Here is a 7,346-nt window from a genome sequence, read left to right as displayed (position 1 = left end):
AATTGTTTGCAATAAGTGTCTCTGATAAACGCCTCATTTCTCAAATACATAGAGAATTTAGTCAAATTTATAAAAAATACAAGTCATTCCCCAACTGCTAAATGGACAAAGGATATAAACTGGCAGTTTATAGTCATATGAAAAAATACTCTAAATCACTATTGATTAGAGAAATGCAAATTAGAATAACTAAGGTACTACCTCACATCCATCAAATTGGTTAATGTGACAAAAATAGAAAATTGATGGAGTTTGGAGGGGATGTTGGAAAACTGGGACACTAATGCACTGTTGGACTGATCCAACCATTCTGAAGAGCAATTTGAAACTATGCCCAAAGGGCTAAAAACCTGTCTATACCCTTTGATCCAGTGATGCCACTGCTGGGTTCAGATCCTAAAAGTTTTTTTTTTTTTTTTAAAGGGAAAAGGACCTATTTGCACAAAAATATTTATAGCAGCTCTTTTTGTGGGGGCTAAGAATTGGAAATTAAGGGATGCCCATCAGTTGGGAATTGTTTAAAATAAGTTGTGGTATATGATTGTAATGGAATATTATTGTGCTGTAAGAAATGACAAGCAGGATGATTTCAGAAAAGAAACCTGGAAAGATTTACATGAACTGATGCAAAGGGAAGTGAACATAGCCAAGAGAACACTGTATACAGTAACAGCAATACTGTTCAATGAAGAACTGTTAATGACAGCTATTCTCAGCAATGCAATAAACCAAGAGAATTCTAAAGGACTAACGATTAAGCATGCTATCCAAAGAAAGAACCGGTATTGTTTAAATACAGACTGAAGCACGCCATTTTTCACATTCTTTCATTCTCTTTCTTTCTCATTCAAGTCTTCTTGTATAGGAGGACGAATATGGAAATGTTTTACATGATGTCACCTACATAACCTATCTGATCGCTTACCAGTCAGAGTGAAGGATAGAATTTGGAACTCAAAACTTTTTTAAAATGTCAAAAAATTGTTTTAGATTTAATTGGCGAAAAAATAAAATATATATTTTTTAAAAAGATTGCACAGCTAATAAATTTCTGAGACTGGAACATAAAAAATATTTATGTGCCAGTATTCTGGATGCTAAATTTTTATCAGCATCCTTCCCATTGCTCCATCTCCATCTATAACTCTTATTTTACAGGGTTTTTATGAGTGTAATATGAGTGTAAAAATTTTATGAATGCAATATGAAAACACTGGGGAAATTATAGTCTCAAGTACATGCAAAGAACTATTATTGCAAAAACAACAAAAACAAACATGGCTCCTACCTCTATTTATCCAATAAATAGGTAGTGTTTGGAGAGAGAAAAGTAAAATTCTATCCTGTGCTATGAATAATGCATGCTATACCTTATATAAATTAAAGAAAGTTCAAGTTTTAAGAAGAATTAAATTACACATGGTTTTTAAAAAATAGAAGTCTCCATTCTCAAAGGAAGGTTAAATTCATGGACAAATCAAGTCTGTTTTTCTTATAGAAAGCAAAAAAGACAAACACTAAAGTTGATGGAAAATTGTAATCCTCTTGATTCTCTCCCTTTATGGTTTTTAACTTCATAAGAAAAGAAAATCAATATTTTTCACTGGAGAGGACAGCACAAATTGAGGGTTACCCAAAAGTCAATAGATAGGAACATGGTGGGCAGGAAAGGTGGTAGCATACTACCAATGAAGAACTGTACGTGAGAAGCAGAGTAATTATTGAATTAATTAGAAATTCAGAGATATATGTCTAGAAAAGGAGATGGGCTGGACAACCAATGGACAATCTACATGCTGTGTTGTTGCCCATGTAACATGAAGAAACCTAGAGTAGATCTCCAAATGGATGATTAATGTAAAGAATCTGGATACCCATTCACCCACTAATAAACTTTGCAATATTGGGCAAGTTACCTCTTTTGGTCTTCATTTCTTCATCTTCAAAACATGGAGTTGGGCTAGGTCATCTTTAAAATCTCTTCTAGTGCTGAAATTATGTGATATTTCTAGGAGCCTCCTTGTAATGGGTCAACTAGTCAAGAAGATGGCTGTAGACTACCTTGTATCAGATTTGCTATATTCACAAAAAAAATGACAAAAAAGGAAAGTGACCAATGTTGGAGTGACTCCGGGAAAACAGACACATTAATAAAATGTTTTGGGAGCCATTCTGGAAAGTAACTTGGGACTATGACTAAAACATTACTAAACTGCGTATACCCTTTCACCCAGAAATGCCATTACTAGATCTATACCCCAAAGAAATAAAAGAAAGAGGAAATGGTCCTATACGTACAAAAATATTTATAGCATCTCTTTTTTTAGTGGCAAAGAACTGTGAACTAAGGGAATGCTCGTCAATTGTCAAGCAGCTGAACCAACTAAGATAGATGAATATAATGGAATATTATTGTGCCTTAAGAAATGATGAGGCAGTTTAAGAGAAGCCTGGGGAGACTTGTATGAACTAATGCAAAGTGAAGTAAGCAGAACCAGAGCAATTTATGCTGTAACAACAATATCGTAAAAACAAATTGCTTTCAAAGATTTATGCATTCTAATCACTGTAACGACCAATCATGACTCCAGAGGAACCACAATGAAGCATTCTGACAGAGGAGTGGTAGATTCAAGATGCAGAAAGAGACATACATTTTTGGACATAACCAATGTGGGGAATCTATGACTATGTATTTGTTACAAGGGCTTTGTTTGTATTATTATTTTTTCTTTCTGAAGGGAGGAGGGAGAAAAATAAATGCTTAATACTTGGATAGATTAATTGTTAAAAGGTGGGGTGGGAAGGAGGAGAGTATAATCCAGAGATGACCCCAACTTTATTCTAGGTCAACCACCTTTCTCTAGCCTCAGATCCATCGATTTAGAAGTTGGCAACAGTCTTTCTTTAGATTAATTATATCACCAGTGCTTAGCGTAGTGCCTGGAACACCATAGGTACTTAATAAATATTTGCTGGATTGGATTAGCATGACCTCTGAGGCCCCTGAGGCCAGATTCCATGGACAAAGTGATTGTCTCTCTCTATTAACTGAAGTCTGGACAACCCTTCTCTCTCTTTAGTTAACACCAGTAACAAAATAATTTCTCAAAAGAAATTTTAACTTATGGTATAGGCTCTCCTTCCCACACCCTAAAGAATAAAAATGGCCAAGTTTCCAGGGTATGGCCAATTTCTCACCTAGTCTCCACTCTCTAGCCGTAATACCCAAACTCGCTTTCCAATTCATGGTTGTTTGCTCCTACCACCTCTTCCTTCAGCCTACTCTTCTCTCAGCCTGGAGCGCTGGTCACATCTACCAGCTGGGTAGAATAATAGGTGGTTAATTGGTTAATGGGTTGCCCCCATTAGAGGAAGACATCCTTACACTTGGATAGCTACACATTATCATTCAAGGGTAAGCCCCAGACCTATCTAAGCCCCATCCAACAGCTGTTTTCTTTTCTTTTTCTCTCCAGAAGGGCAATGGGGTCATTTCCCCAACTCCTTTTGTCAATATTAGTATAAATCAGCAAACTTATTTATTCTTTCAGTCATTTATCTAGTAAAAGCAAGCCATTAAGATGATTGAATTCTAGGGTGTCTAGGGAGTTAGACTACTACCAAAGGATTATCTTACTTCCTCTAAAATTCAGCAAATTGAAAATAAATTTAGCTCGAAATAGCTAATCTAGTTCGCAGGTGACCCCTGTTTGAAGTTGGTAATTTGGGATTCAGGACTAAGATACACTGCTGACAGAATCAGAGAGAAGGTGATGGAAGAGATTTAGAGTCCTTGCAGACCAATAGCCTCAGTTTCCACAGGAGAAAACCGAGATCCAGACAAGTAAAATAACCTGCCCAAATTCCCATGACTAGTAAGCAATACAGGTGCTTTTTCTTCAATTCCAGCCCTCTTCCCAATGTGCCAGGCTGAATCCTTCTTTGACCATTCGATATGGCTTCCCCTGACAGTGATGGAGATTTGAAGGGGTGAGACAGAGAAAAGATTCTGACAATGCCAATGAGCCTCTCTCTGGCCCTACCACCTTCCATGCCCTGTTCCCATTCAGGCTGATAGAACTCCATGCCCCTGTGGGCCTGTAGTTTCCAATATAACTTAAAGAGGCCATTTCTCTGGTTCTGTTCTGCTTTCTACCACTGACTTTCCTCTCGGGCACTTTTAAAGTATGCACGCTTCAGCAGCTCCTGTCTGGAAATGGGAGCTGGAGAGTTCTGGAGGGAAACAATACCAATCTACCTTCCCACACAAGAATGTGATGAAAATGGATGAAATAATGTTCCGACATTACTTTAAGATGTGAGTATAAAATGCACCTTTGTAAATATGAAGTATTTTAAGAGGCCAGTTATTACAACTTATACTTATACTAAAAATTGCTGACTAGTTTAAACCTGGGAAGTAAACATATCAGTTTGAAATTCAAGTACACTTCACTTGGGAGCAGCAGGCTGGCTGCATACTAGAGGTCTTTACTATCATGTGGCTATATTTTAGTTTAAATCTCTGCATGCAGCTCCAAATGCACAGCATGTTCTGCTCCAGGGTTATTTCAAGAAAAAAGGATGTAATCCTGATTGAGTAATCATAACTCACATTCACATGAAACTTTTAGGGTTACCAAGTACTTTCCTCAAAATTACCAATTGAAGTAGTTAGTACAGATATTATTATGCCCATTTTACAGATGAGGACATGGATAAGCAGAGGTGTTGGTCGACTTCCTTCTGTTCACTCAGTGTCAGAGGCTTCAAACCCAGGTCTCCTGTCTCCATGTCCAGAAGTCTCTCCATTATATTATGCATCCTCTTAACTAGGAGAACAGGATTAGTTCTAAAACCTGTGAAGGGATTCTCTTCCACTTAGACACAGCTGGAATGCAGCAGAGTATGATCTTGAATGTTTTGAACTACCAGATCAAAAGCCCCCCAGAGGCCTCTAGAGCTAACCCATTTTCCCTTCCCCTCTCACTCTTCTTATCCTAGAGGCAAAGGCATTTAATTAAATAGCGTAGCAAGGTATATAAGGAAAATCTCCTTCCTTTCAACACAAAGAATCCTAGATTCTTGTCATCATTGGATGACTAACATGTTTTCCAACCTCCTGGCATCAGTCAAACACCACCGTGGAGTGGATAATCTGAGATAACTTCATTCTGCAAACAAGACTAATGTCCAGGAGGTGGTGCTGAAATGGTCCAAGGGGACCCTACAATGGAATCAAACCTAGAAGAGTAAGCTTGAGTTTTCCAAAGGCCTGTTGTATCCTAGAATGTGCTGATATGTTAGCTCCATGAAACTATGATATTCTAACATGTTCTAAGGGCACTAAAATGTTCAAGGAGATGTCCAGCAAAGGATGCCATAAGACATCATGGTCTGTCCTGTCAGTGTCTGGAGTGAGCAATGATTGGGTGCTAAGGTGGAGAAGTCACCAGTAATGAAGGCAGGAGACAATGTGGACATGTATGAGTTCACATCCCATCCACAGTCATTATTCTAAAGAGTCATCACTGTGTAGTGGGTGGAGTCCTTTGACTTGGGTGTGTGTATTTACTCTAACACATGTGGCCTTTGGCAAGTCAGTAACCTCTTTGTTTCTTCAGCCAGTTTCCTGTGATTGATTAGGACATGGTTGGGCTACCACGACAGTTTCACTGTGCTGAAATTGTGAACTGTAATGGCTCCAGAAGGCAGGCTGCCCAGTCAAGAGTGAGAAGGAAGTAGATGAGGTTAGGAAAAAGTGAATGTAGGACCAAGACAAACCTGGTGATGATAGCAGCCAACCAAGCTGGCAGGAAGATGTGGGGAGACTGCATAGGACCTGGCTCCAAAGGAGCATCAGGTGAGCTAAGCAGACCCAGTGGAGAAGGAAAACCCGCCTGCTAGGCAGCTGCAGGCAATCAGTACTTTCTTTCAGTGAGAGGTAAAAAGGGATGATGCCAGGATAACAGCTGCTGAAACGATTATTATGACAATGGCCTCAGCATGTTCACTTACATGCCCATCATCTTTGTCTCAGGTTTCCGCTATAGAATGGTTCTCAGAAAGGAAAAGAGAAGGAAGGGATAAGGAGGAGAGATGAGGGCAGAGGAGCTAATGAGTGCAGACAGGAAAAGAGAGAAGAGAAGGCATTTAGAAAAGTGCTTGGCAACACACAGTAAACATTCCTTCCTTCCTTCCTTCCTTCCTTCCTTCCTTCCTTCCTTCCTTCCTTCCTCCCTTCCTTCTTTCCTTCCTTCCTTCCTTCCTTCCAAAGTCTCTTAGGGCTCTAGATGTTAGGATCCTCATGATCCCATGAAGTGATCTCTAATCAATTGGGTTAATTCATTTATTAATATAAATACAGCCCTAAAGGACTCCTAAGTGATTCCAATACCTGCTTACAAACAGAGACAGCATGTGGGCCAATGGTTGAAATCTCGAATTTGGAGTTACAGGTACTCAGTTTTGTTCTTGGCTCTGCTCATGTGTAAACTGAGGTGAGATATTAACCTCTTTGTGACTCTACATCTGTAGAAATGTGGGTGATGGCAGCTGTCCAGGACAGAGGCATTAGTTGGCTGTTAGTCATTAAACAATTTGAGGCACTTTCCCTATTTTGTGTTTCTCAGTCCAATCCATTTTAATAAGCATTCATTAAACATTCCTATGCACAAGGCACGGCTAGGTGAGGGTGATACAAAGACAAAATGAAAATTTGTTCCTGAACTGAAAGAGCTTCTAGAGAAGAAACATATTCTCTCCCTCCAGGATTGTCTGGGACAATAAGTGGACATATTTGAGTCTAAAACAGTTTGGTATGTGATGTTTTCTCTTGAATTCTTGTCCCCTGCAGATGAAGATGAGAACAGTGTTCCTAACTGACACAGTGGAAATAGCTCTTTTGGGTAATGATATGTGAGATTTTTATGCACTTTTTTAAATGGAAACTCTAGTACCCGGCTCATCCATTGGTCTCCAAGATATTAGGCAGGCTAGGTCTTTAACACAGAATCCTTGGCAATTCAACTTTGAATAAAGGGAGGTTAATGGGGAAGCTAGGTGATGCTTTGGGTAGGGCCTCAAGTCTGGAAGATTCATCCTCTTGAATTAAAATCTGGCTTCAGACACTTACTAGCTGGGTGACCCCCAGCAAGTCACTTAACTCCATTTGCCTCAGTTTCCTCATCTGTAAAATGGGCTAGGGAAGGAAACAGCAAACCACTCCAGTATCTCTGCCAAGGAAACACCAAATAGGGTAGCAAAGAGCTGGACAGGACTGAATGACAACTGAGGTTAGGTGACAACTTAAAGGCAGGTTTAGAATTTGCAGCCTCCAGGTT

This window comes from Notamacropus eugenii, chromosome 6 (genome assembly GCF_028372415.1).
Source record: "Notamacropus eugenii isolate mMacEug1 chromosome 6, mMacEug1.pri_v2, whole genome shotgun sequence".
NCBI lineage: Eukaryota > Metazoa > Chordata > Mammalia > Diprotodontia > Macropodidae > Notamacropus > Notamacropus eugenii.
This window is presented reverse-complemented; position numbering follows the sequence as displayed.